Source organism: Dreissena polymorpha, chromosome 14 (assembly GCF_020536995.1).
Source record: "Dreissena polymorpha isolate Duluth1 chromosome 14, UMN_Dpol_1.0, whole genome shotgun sequence".
In the NCBI taxonomy this organism is placed as follows: Eukaryota; Metazoa; Mollusca; class Bivalvia; order Myida; family Dreissenidae; genus Dreissena; species Dreissena polymorpha.
In genome coordinates, this window is record NC_068368.1 from 61,461,434 (window position 1) to 61,480,701 (window position 19,268).

Consider the following 19,268-nt stretch of genomic DNA (forward strand, 5'->3'; position numbering starts at 1 on the left):
TCTACGTTTCCAATGTTTTATTGTTCTTTTATTACTTTTAGTTTTGTTCTCAAAGTTTAGCTTTATCATGTTTTCTTAGTTAACATCAAAAACAATCCATAGAACTTTAAAAGTAGGAGCTCCCCGTGTCAGTTTGTATTTAGTTTTTATTGGTCAAGTACTGTACGTCATACAATCTCCCCAAATTAAATGAGTTTTTCCGTAGTTAATGTTTAGTCCAAAATATTTTGAACATTCATAAAGCATATCTAGCGTACAATAAAGGGATGATTCTGACCCGTCAAGATGTTATAATGTATCATCAGCAAATCAAGATATTTTTAATTCACTGTCTTGTATCGGTATGCCTTTTATTTCCTTGTTTTCCCTTATTTTTATAGCAATAATATCTGCACATATAATGAAAATATAAACACTGATCGGGTCTCCTTTACGACAGCCCTTCTCTATACAGGAAGTATTTGACAAGAATCTATGTATTTGTATGGCGGCCATAGTATAGATATCCATTTTTGTAACATTGTCGGAAATTAAAAAAGCTAATGGCTGTTTGTATTATCTTGAAAGACGGAACACAACTGGATTTAGAAATATTAAACATGTCGATCCGATATAAAGTTATTTTTATTTCATCCACGACCTGGTATTTTTTTTAGTTTTAGCACACAGTCGATCGCTATCGTTTTGACGTGGGGCCGTTTTGACTTGCTCCCCATGCAAACATCCAATATGGTGGATCGAGTGGACAAAATAATAATGACATTACATTGTTCAGTGACTCTTTCAAATAGCTGTTCAAATAATGAGTACTATCTTATAAAATTTATGGATTGATCAGATGCGTTTGCTCAACAACCGTTGCAAATGTTTTAAGGTATAAAAAATATATGGAAATCATAACAAAAGTGAAAGTGTATCTTGGAAGAGTTATGGTCGTTTCGTCCCACTACCAGTTCGATCCACTGATATAACTGTTGAAAAGGAGTAGCGTTTCGTCCCACTGATAATATATAGCCGGGTAGGTGTGAAAAATACCGTATAGGTGTGAATGAAAAGAAGAAGAGGACCGCCGACCTAGAATAATCATTTATTGTTATAAGCTAGTAACAACATTCGCACATCATGTAATATATTATTATTATTATTTAATTTATTTTAATTTATAATAAAAATTAATTATAATTAGTTTTTTGTGAATTGCTATCGGGATTACTTAAACGATAATATTTTAAATAATAATAAACACAAATGTATATACCTCTTCAGCCTGCGTCTTCAACTGTTCGAAGGCAGGAACGATGTGTTCGCACGGCAAATACGGCATCAGTTTCCTCAAGAAGAGGAACTTATCGCCCTTTGCCGCATATGCCGTTGCGAGGCCTTCGTTCACCACCTTCCGATAGACGCGCTGGTTCCAGTGGAATACACAGCCCTTCAGCTTCGCTGTGGGGTACAGCTGGCAAAGCGCCTGCCATGCTGCTGAAAACCACAACACAAATAGTATAGCTATAGTTATTACATCATCCGGGTGTTAAAATCGAAGCACTAAATAATGTCAGTTCTGATTTCAAATAATCATTTAATCGATATAATATTAATTCAATTACCTGCTTCAAAATCCAGCATGAACCACTCGACGAGTGGATTCTCCAGGCGTTGGTGGATGGCTGACAGCACCCTCACATAGTCTTCCTTAATGCCTCAACATTAAAACGTACACCAACGGTACTTGCTTGGTGTCGTCGCCCTTTTTCACGAAGGCGTGGACGCTGAACTGCTGGTAAAAGGGAGATTTTACTAGCTTGAACGTTCCGTCGATGAACCATCTTCGGGCTTGACGCGCATCTCCCACCCGCACGTCGTCGACCAAGAAGTAATCTCCGATGAAATCTACGTCGACCTTAACAAAAAAAAATTATGTTTATTTTGATAATTGTGATTATTATGATTATTACCATTAATATGATTATTACGACTATTATAACGATTCTAACGATTATTGCGATTATTATGATCACTATGATCATAATGACCATTATGAGAATTAAGATAATTAAGATTATTAAGAGTATTTTGAGTATTATGACTTTTACCACAAAGTCCAGATCGGTTGGGTCTCTGGGCCTCAGATGCTGTCTACATCTGTTGGCAATCCTGACCAGGTTCGCCGGTTTAGGCAGGTTGATGTCGTCTGCCGTGATTATTTCCTTGAGGACGTCCTCCACAATGAGTGCCGCAGGTGCGAACACATCCTTCTTCGAACGTTCCCGAACTTCTGCACGCGCCTTAACTCCCTTGGACATGCCAGGATTTGCGGGATGAGTGTGCCCACCCAACGACGCAGTGTAGATGTCACCGAACTGCTTGACGTTAGCATAACATTTTGTGGCTTTGTTTCTGACACTGCACTGCCAGTATGTGCGACCACCATTACTGCGCTAGAAACAATCAAGACAATAAGTATTAACATTATATATATTACAAGTAATCATTCATAATAATTGATAGTGATACTAGTAGTAGTATTCTCATGTACAATGATATTTTCGTGTTAAATGGTACTCTCATTTAAAATGGTATTCTCATTATTACAATTATATTTTAGAAGCAAAAGTGAACATTTAATTAGTATGATTGCTTATTATGTACATACCTTTTCGGTGTATGAGTGGCCGTCGCTGCTGACCAGCAAAAATTCACACCATCTCAGATTCTGGCTATATCTTATCAGTGGGATGAAACGACCAATCCCTCCCTACACAAATATCAGTGGCTCGAACAGGTAGTGGGACGAAACGACCATCACCCTCTTGGAATGACAGTCTTCAACTTCCAGAAATTCTCACAGACTTTATCAAAATAGGCAAGTAACAAACATGGTTTTGATTTACGTGTCAGCGAATTGGTTAAAATCAGATTTGATGCATATTTTATTTATTGTTTGTTTAAACACACTCAGTCACTTATGGGAACGATTGAACATCAAACAGCGTACCCTAACCTTTAACACCTAACACATAACAACTAATGCAACACCTTATATTCCTTTTTATCCTATATATTTCCTTAGTATCGGGGGCTACCGCCCCCAAACCCCCACTTTGTCGATAGTGGTAAACAACTGCGTACCGGTAAGTTCAATCTAGCCCACTTATGTATTATTGATGAAATGAAAAATTATTGTGCAATTCCCTTATTTCGAGCATAACCCAATTTCTATCACTTTGTTAACATTAAGAATGAGGCTTTCGTGATGACGTCACAGGCATGCGCTCAGAGTATTTTGTTTTACTAATATTACTGAGCATGAAAATAATTACAGACACGACTAAAATGAGGAAAAACCCAGTTTAATGGTATTTAAAAATCTTACTTCAACTAAAATAATGTAATCAAAATTTATGCTTATTTCGTGCATGTTTTCCGTACTCTTAATTAAACTTGCACATAAATTGCAGCCCACTGTCCTAGTTTAAACTTTACACTTTCATGTATTTGATTTATTTTAATAAAAATTATTTTATTTTTTCATGATTCCTTGAAACTGTTGCATGGAATGAACTGTGCACGCACATCGCGAAAATAGGTTACATGACCATATACAAATGTTCAGTGGGTAAACCCTGTCCCGAGTGGATGATAATTTTATCGAGTCTTTTAATAGTAACATATATATGCCAAAATTTTATTTGAACAAACTTGGAATGTTATTTCTTGTTCAACTCTTGAGCACTTGTTCGTGTCAATGTTGCTCAAAAAAAGATCAACCGATAAAACAGAAACTTTTTAAACGGTAAATAGAAGTTATGAAAAAAGTTAAATTAGTCTTTCAGTTTCTCTAAATTTGTTCAGTAAATCGAATTTTCGAAGTTTTGTAGACCTCCTGCCTATTGCAATCGGGTACTCTTGCTTTTAAGATTTGACCGCTCGACTCAAGGTAAACAATGTGCGCGTAGTGTATGTCATTTGCGGGTGTGTATGGAACTATCGGCTTTGCGTGGTTTAACATGCTGTCAATAAACAATTTTGACATGGGTTGAAGGGGAATGAAATAAATCTTTAAAGGTACATCGTTAATTGTGGCATTGTTTGAATTAATTCAGAAATTATGTTAGTTGTTTCCTTAACCGCTCGACTCAAGGTAATTGGAGGATAATATATGGTAGTTTCTGGTTTAGTTGTGGGTTCTTGTTGAGTCGTGGTTATCAAGATCGCATGAAATGACACAGCATTTTGTAAGAATGATGGCCCTTTTTTCACTTAGAATATGCATATTATTGATAAATCTATGTTAAAGTTTGCGTACCACCTCTTATATTTTCAATGTCCCTTGACATATTGCTTTCATATTTTGCAAACTTCTTAACTTCTTTTAATAACTTTAAAAGTTTTTAGAATTTTTTTGAAAATTGCAACATGGATAGATGGCAATATGGACATTACGCACGTCATTTCATTTTGTTCCTTCGTCAAAAATTGTGGTTGCTATGGCAACCGAAATAAATAAATAAAATAAATAAAAATTATGAAAATGGTGGAATTTCTGACAATGCTGGAGCCGGTGGGGGGCCATATTGCTTGACAATAGCCTTGTTTTTCCTTTTTTTATTTTTGAAAGATCGTCTAATAAATGACCACACCCCACATTAAACCCTCCTCTCAACCCCCCCCACCCAATCCAAAAAGAATATTTTTTTCTTGAAACATGGTTAAAAAAAAATAAATATTTATTTGCTTTATTTTTGAAGGACTGTCCAAACTTCCCACCCAAGCTATTGCTATCAAACTTAAAATAAAGTCTTATTAGTTTGTTTTATGTCTTTATAAATGTTCAATAGATTGTGGAAAATATACCCGAACTATTACCTTGACCTTATTGAATAATTTTACAATTACCCCATGATGGCTTATACTGTCAAGCACTCAAATAGTCGAGCGCGCTGTCCTCTGACAGCTCTTGTTTAATTTTTTGTGTGACCTGAATTATTTGAATTATTTGTGGGCTCAAACTGTTTGAATACAAGTTGCAACATGTTTAATTTAGTTTTTTGGAAGTTACTGAGATAACATTTAAGCGTTTGGTCCTTTTGTGTTATACTTTCAATTTTCTGGCAACAGTTTTTCAAAGTTCTGTAGCTACTGTAGTAAGTGTAGTATTTTAGAGCTTTTAAATCACCGATTAATTCACATAGGATATGCAATATTCAACAATAAAATAGTTGCAATATTTTACATTTTTGAAATTAGTATATCAGGAATAAGTGAGATTATATAAATTTGACAAAAAATAGTCTTATTGACAAAGTCCATAGTGTTTATTATAATAGACCAGGTCTGTTTGTAATGTTTTCCTTCATAATTTAGCCAGGCTCTGAGAAAACGGGGTTTAATGCGTTTGTATCAAGTGTCGTTCAAAATTAGCAATTGCAGTCTGCACGTGCTAATCCGGGACTACACTTTCCGTCTTAACTTGATTTTTTATTAGAAGAGACTTTCTTTAAACGAAGAAACAACAACATAAAATGCGAAAGTGTTGTCCCTGATAAGCCTGAGCGGACTGCACAGGCTAATCTGGAATAACACTATAGGCACATTTTCCCAAAGCAGACTAAGTTCTACCTTTAACTTATTACTTGTGTGGTGTACAGGCGGGTGATGCTAGCGGGTCCAGTTGAGGAAAAGCCTCATAGCAAGAAGAAGGGCTATAAAAAGAAGGACGATGACTCTGTCGACTCCCCCAGGCCTCTAGGCATGCCCCCTTCATACCCCATATCAGATGTAAGCACTCAATTCTCAAATATAAAAAAATGTTGTTTTTTTTAACTTCGCTGTATGTTTTTAAAAGTGAAGGTTTTTTTGTGAACTTCAAGACTCCCTCTGGATAAAAATTATCTGTAACCAAATTTACTGCATTATGTCTGAATTCTTCTTTGTATGCCCTCTGGATTGAATGATCAGGGGTATATTGTTTTTGGCCTGTCTGTCTGTCATTCTGTCCCAAAACTTTAGCCTTGCTCATAAAATGAAAACTCTTGGGCCTATGTTCTTTAAACTTCACATGTGCATGCATCTCATTGAGATCTACCATCAAACATGGTTTTAGATCAATAGGTCAAAGGTCAAGGTCACCGTGACCTTTACATTTAAAGTATAACTGTATAACCTTGTTTCTAAAATAGCTGCCGTTCGGCTTCAAAGTGCAATAGGGGGCATTGTGTTTTCACAAACACTGCTCTTGATTTTTATGATGTATGACGGTTCAGATATGTTCATACTGGCAGATACCACACCACATTAAAATAAAATCTTCAGCTAGAAATTAGTTTTACTCTACCAGGTCATGTAAGTGTTGTCAACACTATAATGGACGTGATGTTTAATGACAATAATATAACAGTATATACGCTATATTATTTTTTTGAGTCTTAAATAAAAAATCTGAATATTTATGAAAATTATGAAGTTGTGAAATAATTCTTGATTTTAAATCGTATTGCCTTCATATAGTGCAATCTATGCAGAAAAGGTACGGCGTCTGCGCAAGGCGGCCTCAGTGGTATGCATCACTGCTGTTAGTTTAAAAGAACTATTAGCAGGCACATTACATCACAGCTCTTATTAATGTTTGTATGCATTTAATAGCGGTGGGTAATATTATTGCGCATATTCCAACTCTTGCGTGCATAAATAATAGCTATCGCATGCGCATGTAATAGCTATATCCTTCCCACATAGTAACTTAAGGGTGCGCTTGTAATTTTATTGCGAATATGATAAGTACTATCGCCTGCGTAATATGTAATACTATCAAGGGCGCACATTATAATAGTGCTATGCACATAAACACTATCGTTTGTGCATGTGATAACTATCGTGTACTCACGTTATTAGTATCGCTAATGAAATATCTCTCTTAATGTTGCTGAACCATCACATCCTAGTTTCAGCATATCTGCCTTTGCATGGTGCACTCACTACCTTGCAAGATGTATGCAGACAGGTCACACTGTCCTCAGTTGTGGGTCACACTGTCCTCAGAAGTGGGTTTCACTGTCCTCAGTGGTCGGTTGCCAAAAAATGAAAATCAGTTTTTCTTAGTCCTGCGTCCCTTTAAACAAACATTTAGAGTCTAAATCCGAGACATAAACACGAATAAGTAAACATCGAAACATTTTCACCTAGAAAAAAGCTTTACTCTACCACGTCATGTTAGTGTTGTCAACAATATGAAGGACGTTATGTTTAATGGCAATAATATAACGATATATAAGCTTTATTTTTATTTGATTCTTAAATAAAAAATCTGAATATTTATGAAATTTATTAAGTTGTGAAATTGTTCTTGATTTTAAATCGTATTGCCTTCATGAAGTGCCATCTATGCGGAAATTGTACAGCGTCTGCGCAAGGCGGCCTCAGTGGTATGCGTCACTGCTGTTAGTTTAAAAGAACTCCTAGCAAGCACATTACATCACAGCTCTTATTAATGTTTGTATCATTTAATAGCGGTGGGTAATATTATTGCGCACGTTCCAACTCTTGCGTGCACACATATTAGCTATAGCACGCGCATGTAATAGCTATATCGTCCTCACTTAGTAACTAAAGCGTGTGTTCTTTATTTTATTGCGAACATGATTAATACTTTAATATAATAATAGGCCCTGCGTATATATTACTATCAAGAGGTCAAGTTATAATAGCGTAACGCACATAACTATTATGTGTGCACGTGATAACTATCACGTACTCACATTATAAGTTTTGCTAATGAAAATACTCCTCTAAATGTCGCTGAACCATTACATCTCAGTTTCTGCATATCTGCCTTTTCACGGCGCGCTCATGACCTCCAATATATATGCAGACAGGTCACACTGTCCACAGTTGTGGGTCACACTGTCCTCAGAAGTGGGTTACACTGTCCTCAGTGGTAGGTTGCCAAAAAATGAAAATCAGTTTTTCTTGGGTCCTGCGTCCCTTTTAACAAACATTTATAGTCTGAATCAGAGACTTAAACAGGAATAACTAAACTTCGAGACATTTGCAACTAGAAAATTGCTTTACAATGTGCTTTCTTTCTGAAATCATTTTTTTGTCCAGAGTAAATGTTTTGCCAAATTACATGTATATGTTGGTAATTGCTAATGATAGTTTAGTAGGGTATTTCTATCAAACATGTTTAATCGATTATCATTGTGAAATTACAATAAAGGATTACAATAGCCGTGGGTATTTAATAGCGGTGGGTAAAGCATTAAGGGTATGTTGCAGTAATCCTCGTTTGGTGACTGTTACATTATATTTATTTAATACTTTTTATGTATACAGTTTTTGATGACTGCATCGTCCATGACCATGATGTTGATTCAAATGGCCTAGAACCTGACCTGAAACAGCAAAACGGCATGGTTTATATAAACACACATATATTTTAATGTTTTATATTAAGACATTTTTAATAGACATGAACCAACCTGTCATATATTGTCATTAGTGACAGGTCACACTGTCCTCAGTTGTGGGTCACACTGTCCTCAGTGAACGGTTGACAAAAAATAGAAATCAGTTTTTGTTGGTCCTGCATCCCTTTTCACAAAGATTTAGAGTCTGAATTTGAGACTTCAACACAAATAATTAAAGTTCGAGACATTTTCAGCTAGAATATTATTTTACTCTACCACGTCATGTTAGTTTTTGTCAACACTATGATGGACGTGATGTTTTATGATAATAATATAACAATTTATACGCTATATTGTTCTGAATATGTATGCACATGATTAAGTTGTGATATAGTTCATGATTTAAAATTATAATGCCTTCAGATAGTTCAATGTATGCGGAAAAGGTACGGTGTCTGGGCAAAGGTGACCCCAGTGGTATTCGTCACTGCTGTGTGTAAAAAAAAACTCCTAGCAAAGGATTTCATCAAAGCTCTTGTTATTTTTGTATGTATTTAATAGCAGTGGGTGAAGCATTAAGGGTATGTTGCAGTATTCTGTTAATGCCACTCATTGTTTCGCAAAACGCAAAAACGCGGTTCAAAGGTTCAAAATAAAGACACGATTATTTTTTGTAAATTAATATGATACATGTATGTTTAAGAGTACGTATTGAATTGTGGCTTGAGGCAAATGACTTGTTTTAAATGCTATATTAAATATTTAATTTTTCTTATAATAAAAAGTTGTCTGCAGGTAACTTTGAGCAGCTGTAGGAAAATCAGCAGTAAAAGGAAAATCTTTATTAATGATATGTTCATCTAGTACCCTGAATAGGCATGCACGCTTTCTATAACAGATCTTTCGTGTTAAATTTTTATTACAGGATACTTATTTGTATCCAATTGTTCAAACCCAATGAGCCTTATTAATCAAACAAATTTTTGGTATTGTATACTTTTTTTCAATTTTAAGGAATATAACTTTGTTAATAGATACATGTATCCTTTGAAAGAGGGAATATGAATTGTTTAAAATTAATGCATTCATATATTTAGTGAGAAATACAGGCAATATTCCCATTTACATGTTATTGAGTAAACATGCATATTTGTTTTTCTTGTACCTTTCAGATTATGAATTGATGTACATATATTCCAGATATGTGTGTCATATTCACCCTTGTATGAATTTGTGATAAGATGCGTTCCTACATTGAACCTGTTCAGGAAATGAGTTAGTATGCTTTCCAATGGCTTGCTTTCCTAATAAATTTGGTTTGAACCTAAATTAATATTCAAATATTGTTATTGTTTTCAATTTATAATTTAAATTTAAGAAGAAGAAAAAAGAATGTTGCCACTTAAATATAAATGTTTATTTCAAGTTCATATTTGCTGATGTGTAACCTCATAGCAGTATTTGTATTACGTTTTCAGGCATACAGTTATCTGCTTAAGTTTGATTTCTCATTAGCCGGATTTTTTTCGAAAAAATCTCGGCTTATAGATTGATGTTGTCGGGCGGGCGGGCGGGCGGGCGGGGTGGCGGCGTGCTCGAAAATGTTAAAGTTCTTATTTCATGGTATAACTTTGGTATGCTTGGACCTAGAGTCTTCAAACTTGACATGAAGGTTGGCCAGGATTAACAGATGACCACTGGTCATTTGAAGGTCAAGGTCACTGTGACCTTCAATATAAAAAATGTTAAAGTTGTTATAACTTTGGTATGCTTGGACCTAGAGTCTTGAAACTTGACATGAAGGTTGGCCATAACTAGTTAGTAACCACTGGTCATTTCAAGGTCATTCATTTGAAGGTCAAGGTCACTGTGACCTTGAATGTAAAAATGTTAAAGTTCTTATTTCATGGTATAACTTTGGTATGCTTGGACCTAGAGTCTTCAAACTTGACATGAAGGTTGGCCAGGATTAACAGATGACCACTGGTCATTTCAAGGTCATTCATTTGAAGGTGAAGGTCACTGTGACCTTCAATATAAAAATGTTAAAGTTGTTATAACTTTGGTATGCTTGGACCTAGAGTCTTGAAACTTGACATGAAGGTTGGCCAGAACTAGTAAGTAACCACTGGACATTTCAAGGTCATTCATTTGAAGGTCAAGGTCACTGTGACCTTGAATGTAAAAATGTTAAAGTTGTTATAACTTTGGTATGCTTGGACCTAGAGTCTTGAAACTTGACATGAAGGTTGGCCAGAACTAGTAAGTAACCACTGGACATTTCAAGGTCATTTATTTGAAGGTCAAGGTCACTGTGACCTTGAATGTAAAAATGTTAAAGTTCTTATTTCATGTTATAACTTTGGTATGCTTGTACCTAGAGTCTTCAAACTTGAAATAAAGATTGGCCAGTACTAGAAGATGACCACTGGTCATTTCAATGTCATTCATTTGAAGGTCAAGGTCACTGTGACCTTAAATGTTAAAATGTTAAAATTGTTATAACTTTGGTATGCTTGGACATAGAGTCTTCAAACTTGACATGAAGGTTTGCAAGCACACTTAGATGACCACTGGTCATTTCAAGGTCATTCATTCTAAGGTCAAGGTCACTGTGACCTTGAATGTAAAAATGTTAAAGTTCTTATAACTTTGGTAGGTAAAAATGTTAAAGTTCTTATTCCATTTTATAACTTTGGTATGCTTGTACCTAGAGTCTTCAAACTTGACATAAAGGTTGGCCAGTACTAGAAGATCACCACTGCTCATTTCAATGTCATTCATTTGAAGGTCAAGGTCACTGTGACCTTCAATGTTAAAATGTTAAAATTGTTATATGCATTCAAAACATAACACAAGGTTTGCTCATGCCTTGAAAAGTACTTACATTTCATTTTGACCTTTGAACAATATTTCAGTAATTTAAGTATTGCATTGACAAAAACACGAAAGGTACTTTCCTGTCATTTAAATCAAAAATCCGGCTTCAATGCGGTCATCTCCGACCGCGGAACTCTTGTTTTATGATACAATTTACCTTTAAGTTAAAAATTCTAAAAATATGACGCAATTGTACATCTCAACAGATTTCAAGCTATTCATTAAGTATTAATACGTATTTTGTTTGTCTTTTACTAGTAAATGTTTAAATCTTCAGTACAAGTTCGCTACACTGATGTTGCAGCTTGGGAAAAGCCGCTTGACTACATTGCCCAGCTCAGGCAGTCTGCAATACTCAAAGAAGTGAGGACTTTGAGGTAAAAATAATTTGTATGGATCATAGTGAATTAGAGCTTTAGGGTTTTTAAGCAGTGTGTTAATTTTTGAAGGCAATATGGATACTATTGTGAGACTGTTGAAATCTGTCATAGCTTAGGACTATAATTACTGTATTTAATTAAACTGGTCTAGGGAATTTTGAATTTAACTATATACTTTTGGGAACAAAATCAAATATGTTAGCACTGAGACAATCAGAAATTAAAACCGAAAGCTAAATTTAAAAACTATGCGAGTAATAATTATACATTTTTCGACATTATTGGAACTTTCAGATGACATTATTGGAACTTTCAGAGGTAAGTGGAATTCAGGGAACCCGTGTCTCTCGGACACATTCCTGTTTGAATCTGTGACATATTTTTTGGATATTTGTCATTTTGTTATGTAGAAAATTTTCTTTCGACAATTAGGCATGCGTAAAAAAGTTTTATCTAATGTTTATAAGGCCTTGAGCTTTTCAATGAATTAATTTGTTTATGCCATGTATAGTGTTGGCTAAGGGATTAAATTGTCTGTAGAGTCGGGCTCATCAAAACTTTTATCTGCAATATGTGCCAGTTATTCACTTAAATTGAACTGGATGGGTCACAAAGAACTACACTTCATTGCATTGCTGCATGTCCCGATTCAATGATACATTGTTCTCAGTTTTACTTTACACTGTCCTCATTTGGTGACAGTTAGATTAGATATTACTTGTTATTTTATACAGTTCATGATGGCTGCAGTGTCCATGACTAAGATGTTGAACCAGATGGCCTAGATCCTGAACTGACAGATGGAGCTTCAAAACAACATCGATCCAGGTATTCTTTTGTGCAAGGTATTCTTTTGTGTGAAACCTTCTGAAAATAAAAGATTTTATGTACCTCAGGCAAGTTCATTTGATAGGGAATTGATCTATAAACCCCACATTCACAAGTTAGATCCAAATAAAGAAGGAATTTATATTAACCAACTACTTAATGTATAATTGTAACCAAGAAAAGCAGCAGTAAAATTATTTATGAATAATGTTTAATTTTTTTAGCCTGTGGACTTCAAGCACTATTTTTTACTGAGTGCTGGCTATTGTAACATGGAGGAATGATTACTTCAAACCAAAAATACTGATTGGTTGCTTTGTTGTTTTGCCCTAAATTACCTAAATCAACAGAATAGAATGTCTAAAGTTTTAATTCTGTTAACAAATATGTATATAAATGTAATTTTTGTCATAGTGTTTCTACATGTCCCCATTTGTAGGTTACACTGTCCTGAGTATAAGTTCACACTGTCCTTATTTAGGGTCAGTAAGATTGGATATTACTGTTTTATTCGCACAGTACTGATGAACACATTGACAGTGACTGTGTTGCTGCACCAGATAAGCAAGAACCTGAACTAGAACAAAATGGAGATTGCAACATTAAGCAAGGTATTTTTTTGTGTCATCTGTTGGAAAGTATTTTTTATAGGAATAATTTGGATAATGCAGTTATGCAGAAAGAAGAATGCCCGTCTGTCAGTCTAACAGTCAGAAGTTTGATCTTTACAAGAGTAGCCTTAAAGGTCTTTTAATTATAATTAGTCATAATAAGTCTTAAAACGGAAATGATGCATTTATCATTAAAGGTACATTTGGGTTTTGCAATGTACAGTCAACTTACGGTTCGCAGCATAAAATAATTTTTCTAGCAATGTTATATTTTCAATAAAGTATTTTTTATTTATGTTGGAGCATCAAAAAGTTTATTATAAAATGAGAGGACAACTAAGATGAATTATTTTCAAGACTTGGAAAAATATTATAATGATGTGATTTTCTATTTGAAGTCTCCAGTGACAGAAGGCCATGGACTGAAGGGGAAAAGAAGATTGTGTTGTTTGGGATACCTACTTCCAGCGACCTTTCTGGAAAACACCAGTGTTCAGAGCGTATACGGCATACGTTAAACAGCATGGGGCAAGGTATTCATTGTTGTGGAACATGTTGAAAAAAGGTTTACGTATACATCTGGCTAGTTTGATTAATTTGGAACTGGTTGATCAATCTCACATGCACATGTTTGATGTCAGTGCAGTCACAATGTTTACATTTTAAAATTAATGTATGTGTCTCAATCTGTTTTCTTATGTTATGTTGTTACATGCACAGTCATGAGTCTGCATCTATAGTTCCATCGGTTACCCTCTGGGCAGCTACATATGATTTGGCGTAAAGTTGCCATTTTCAGCCCAGGCAGCCTTCCGGCACATTGTTAGAGGCCAGATCATTAGAGCTGTGATCGAGAATCATGAGGTAGCTGCTGTGCCAAGATTTGGGTTCAGATCTGACAAGCCGCCAATAGTTTGCCTTTAAAGAGTGCAGCATATCATTCCCTCAAGGTACATTTTATAAGACAATGAATAAATAGTTGTTATATTTACATGTGTCACTGCGAGACCATAATTCAATGGAGCTGTTCGTAATGTTATAATGTTTTAATAAGATTGAAGTGCAACAAGAAACAATTGTTGATCTCTAGCATGGGCAGTTATTTAAATATTTGTTTTATTTTGTTGCAGTTTCTTATGGCCTCAACTGTTCCATCACATGTAAATAAATACGACGGGTTATCTGTTGAGATTTTCAATCCCTAACAATAACCAATTAACATAATAAAGGTATTTCATTGTTTCTATAGCAAATATGTGATTTTATAAAAGTTTCTTTTTCTGATTTCAGGTTCAGTGGTTGTGGAAAGAACAGGGACGCGATCTTGCTTGAACTGGGACTCGCCCTTAAAGTGACTCGATAGGAAGCACCCTAGTCAGTGCCATTGCCTATGAAAAGGCTAGTTGCCCTGGAGATTGGAACCTCTGACCCACACGAATTATTGATCCAGAGCAGTTCTTAAGGCGAGCCTTTATGGTACATGTCATAAGTGACAGCTGCCTTAAAAAGCAGATGATGAATGAATTTCGTTTAAAAAAGCTTCAAACATGTATTACACATTTATGTACCAAGACTAATGGAAATAGTTAATGTTGTTGCCTGAAATAATTGTAAGCAATATTGCTGATAATGGAAAAATCCTTATAGTGTAAGCAAACACACCTTTCCATTAGGAGAGGAAATCCAGGTTCAAATCCTGGTGGGGATCCCATATAAGCAGCAACTCACATAATTTACATATAAATTATGCAAAGAATATCATGTGTTGTCATAGTGTATGATATTTAATATTCATATTAAAATAGATATTAAGTTTTTTATGATTTTCTCAATCACACACACATACATACGCAGTATTTATAGATATTTTTACTTGATGTGATTTATAATTAGTATAAGGTCACCATCATTAGCTTCACACTACATTAGATGTCAACAACAAAGGCCCATAACTCTGACCTGGCAATTAATTATAATTATTACCCTTTTTATGTCCCCCACCACTATAGTGGGGGACATATTGTTTTTGCCCTGTCTGTTGGTCTGTTTGCGCCAACTTTAACATTTTGCAATAACTTTTGCTATATTGAAGATAGCAACTTCATATTTGTCATGCATGTGTATCTCATGGAGCTGCACATTTTGAGTGGTAAAAAGTCAAGGTCAAGGTCATCCTTCAAGGTCAAAGGTCAAATAATTGTGTCAAAATCGCTAATTTTATTGTACACTTTTGCAATATTGAAGATAGCAACTTGATATTTGGCATGCATTTGTATCTTATAGAGCTGCACATGTTGAGTGGTGAAAGGTTGAGGTCAAGGTCATCCTTCAAGGTCAAAGGTCAAATATATGGGGACATAATGTTTCACAAACACATTGCTTGTTTACTTTAAAAAGAAAACGGTTTGTTTGCAACAAGTGTGCATCTTTGTTTCTACTACTGAATCCGACATTCATATTTTCAGTGTCATAATAAATGGCAAATACTGAAAAAAATGTGATTTTCATATAGTATTTTTGTCAGAATTCAGGTGCAGTGCTCGTGGAATGTGCAAGGAGTTGACCTTGCTGGAACCGAGTCACTGCAAGCGCCCATGAAAAGGCTAGAGGCCCCGGAGATGGGAACCACTCACTCACATGAGTTCCCCATCTAGAGCAGCACTAAAGGCGACCTCATTAAGGCCAACTTTCTGAAATACATCAGTGTGCAGAGCTTAAACGTCAAGTTGAAGACTTACGATTCAGCTCATGGATAGTGATGTAACATTTAAACGCAATCGTATTATGAGTGAAAAAATCAAAACAAAAACAAAATATGTTGTTGCCTTATGCCAGTGTGATGGCACACTGGTCGCTTAACTAAATGCTACACTAAAGTGCTTCTTTTCAAGGATGAGGCTTTGTTGACTGCTTTAATGAATATACAATATAAAATGACCTGCACAACTATGAAATTATGTGCATTCAATATTTTGTACAACTACTGCTGGCCTGATTAAAATAACACAATATGAAGCTTCATAACTAAATGTGTGCACAAAAAGTATGTACCGTTTCTGATCAGTAACTTCTTTGAGTAGTTTATGTTTGAGTTTAGATTATCAGTTTAGATGCTTTTTTGACCAAGTTAGTTTTTAAGAAAATACAGTGAACTTTTCTAATCATTTTGCATAGAATAAAATTACTGTTTAACATGCATAAAATATCTTAGATGAAGTTTGTCTAATGGCTTTTTAAAAATTAAAATCCCTTGTCATAAGTATAATATCCTGGGCCAGTTTTCAAAAGTTCATATGTATTGCGCAAAATGTTTGTTCTCTCGAATTCAAGTGATTCAACAGTAATTAAATAAATATTTAATAAAAACAGTTTTAGTTGAATAATAATTGATGTTTTGGCTATTCGGTCTTTTTTACACTTATACACTATTTCTATACAATTGCTTATAGTATTGAATTACAAATTGATATTATTTTGAATTTGACAATTATTGCATTCTACTGATTAATGTACACAATTGTATAATTTACTTGTATCTGAAAATCAAGAATAAATACATTATTTCATATTGTATTAATAGTCAGATATATATATATAACTCTTGTACAGTTGGTTGCTCATTCGACGATGCAGCCTGTTTATAGGTTTATAAGTTTATAAATGAAGGACATTTCTTGCATGCCAGATGTTTCCAAATCTTTTACATTTAATTGATTGCATATTTTAAATAGAATAAACGGGTACTTCAAATGTAGAAACGTTTTTAAAATCAAATGATGACAGTTCTGGTGTGACGATGCTTTGAAGAGGATGGATATAAAAGCATCAATTTACGTGTGTCCAGCACTCCTACCTAATAAGCTTAGACTGACGACAGTTGGGACCAATTTAAAATGATAGCTGCAATTTCCAGCTATTTACTTTTTTTTACTGAAATACTTTTAAATTTTAGATATGGTCTTGTGCTGCGGGGGGATAGGATTTTCCGGAGAAAACCCAACCTTTCCGGTATTGTAACCACAAAACAAACAAAAAAACATTGCGCCGGGAGCGGGAATCGAACGGTGTCGTAGAGGTTAAAAAGCGTACGTGCTGACCACTGCGCAAGCGGGACGCACAGCTACTGAAAGAAATGTTGTTTTATCTATATATATATCATAGCAGTGCAGCGTTTACAATTTACAAGTTCGAAATTGTTCGTATTCTTTAGATTTGTGATCGCGTAAAAGTTAATTTTACATGTTTTCATTCGCAATTTATTTACAAAATCGAGAACAAATATCAAACACAATAGAGCAAATATATAGTTGTTTCATTGGTCCATAAAGATAAAATGGATGTAAAATAACTAATTTAAAATCAACGTTTTGATACACTTATTGAATCTGTTTCCCAAGAATATGCTGTTCTATTAATATTTACCTTTATCAATGATAATCAGCGAGGTATGCCGATTAGAAAAATCGAGCTATCTCAATCGGACTGGTTCGGTGTTTTACATAGGTCGCCATTGTGAAGAATTTTTTCATGGTTTGATAACTTAGACGAGCTGCTTCGCAGCATCGTCAAAAAGGTATCGTTAGGAATTTATAAGCATAAGGTCCGTTTTTCGATAGACGTCTGCAGTCGATCTTGAATTTTACACTTATTATAACCGTGAACGTAAATGAAAACTATACGCAAGTCAGTGTTATTGACGATATTTGAATTTCTTCTTTATATATATTTGATTCATAGCGATTCACTACTGAAAATGATGTTCTATGCACTCGAAGTGTCACATTAACAATTCTTTACAATTAGGAAATTAAATATTTCGTTTATGAAATCGTACCCTATGCAATAAGCAATCATTGAATAAATACTTCCCAAGCGTTCGTAAAAATTAACGAATCATCAGACACCTTTTCTCATTGAACAGCTATCGCGTGTGCATGTAATAGCTATCACATGCGCACGTTATCACTCTTGCGTGCGCAGGTATTAGCTATATCATTCTCACATAGTAACTTTAGCGGGCCTTTGCATGGCGCACTCACGACTTACAAGATATACGCAGAACGTAAAGGTGCTCGTTATGCAGTCGCCAGCAACGCTTGGCGGCGTGACTAGGCATAGAACGCCATGTCGCCGCGAATATTTTGACCTTATTTCAAGTACATCGAATATGACGTCTGCGAGAGGCACTAAAGAGAGCGCGTTTGGAACGCCGTAGCAAGGCATTTTTAGCATCGTCATCTCTACAAGCGCTGTATGGATGCGCTAGAAATTTTTTAGAGTCGGAGCCATCAGCGTGTTGTGTTGGCGTCCTTCAAACCCGCTTTTCCGCCAATAAGATGGCAGAAAGCAGCCACCAAATCACATACATAAGGAAATGTTAAGCGTCCGTTAGAAGCTCGCTTATCAACATTGCAAATGCATATGTATATTTCCATGTTTTAACTTAAGACATTTTTGAATAGACATGTCGACCTGTCATACGCTGTCATTAGTGACATGCCACACTGTTCTCAGTGTTGGGTCAAAAAATAAAAATCAGCTTTTCTTGGGTCCTGTGTCCCTTTTCACAAACATTAAGAGTCGGCATTCGAGACTTAAATACGAATAACTAAAATTCGAGACATCTTCAACTAGAAAATTGTTTTACTCTACCAGGTCATGTTAGTCTTGTCAACACTATGATGGACGTGATGTTTAATGACAATAATATAACGGTATATACGCTATATTATTTATTTGAGTCTGAAATAAAAATATCTGAATATTTATGCACATGATGAAGTTGTGAAATAGTTCGTGATTTTAAATCATATTGCCTTTTTATGTATTGTCCTCGGTGGTAATGAAAAGGTCATAGACCGGACGGACTCGTATGACTTGAAGGAAAGAACAAACACAATATTGTTGATTGAAAACGGGCATTTATTATAAAATGCCATAAAAAAGATAAAAATAGAACAGATTCTTTCCAGAAAGGCATAATGGGTGGTAAAAAATGCCATAAAAAAGATAAAAATAGAACAGATTCTTTCCAGAAAGGCATAATGGGTGGTAAAAACACGCCACGCGTATATACACATACAAAAACATGAATTTGAATGTGATGACGGCGGGAAAAACACGCCCAAAATAAGTATAAAAGAAAAATATTTGATGCGTATAAC

At 35.0% G+C, this 19,268-nt stretch overlaps 1 long non-coding RNA gene across 2 annotated transcripts; it reads left to right on the plus strand.

Annotated features, from left to right (window-relative positions):
• The first annotated feature begins 720 nt into the window (after positions 1–720).
• On the plus strand, positions 721–16,189 carry LOC127858880 (uncharacterized). Of its 2 annotated transcripts, XR_008039163.1 has the most exons (11): positions 721–874; positions 5,649–5,778; positions 8,332–8,986; positions 9,606–9,680; positions 11,563–11,662; positions 12,400–12,493; positions 13,013–13,104; positions 13,503–13,637; positions 13,891–14,054; positions 14,395–14,580; positions 15,629–16,189. It is a non-coding gene; the product is annotated as an uncharacterized LOC127858880 (long non-coding RNA). The 2 variants fall into 2 exon arrangements; XR_008039164.1 differs by lacking the exon at positions 8,332–8,986.
• The last annotated feature ends 3,079 nt before the right edge of the window (positions 16,190–19,268 follow it).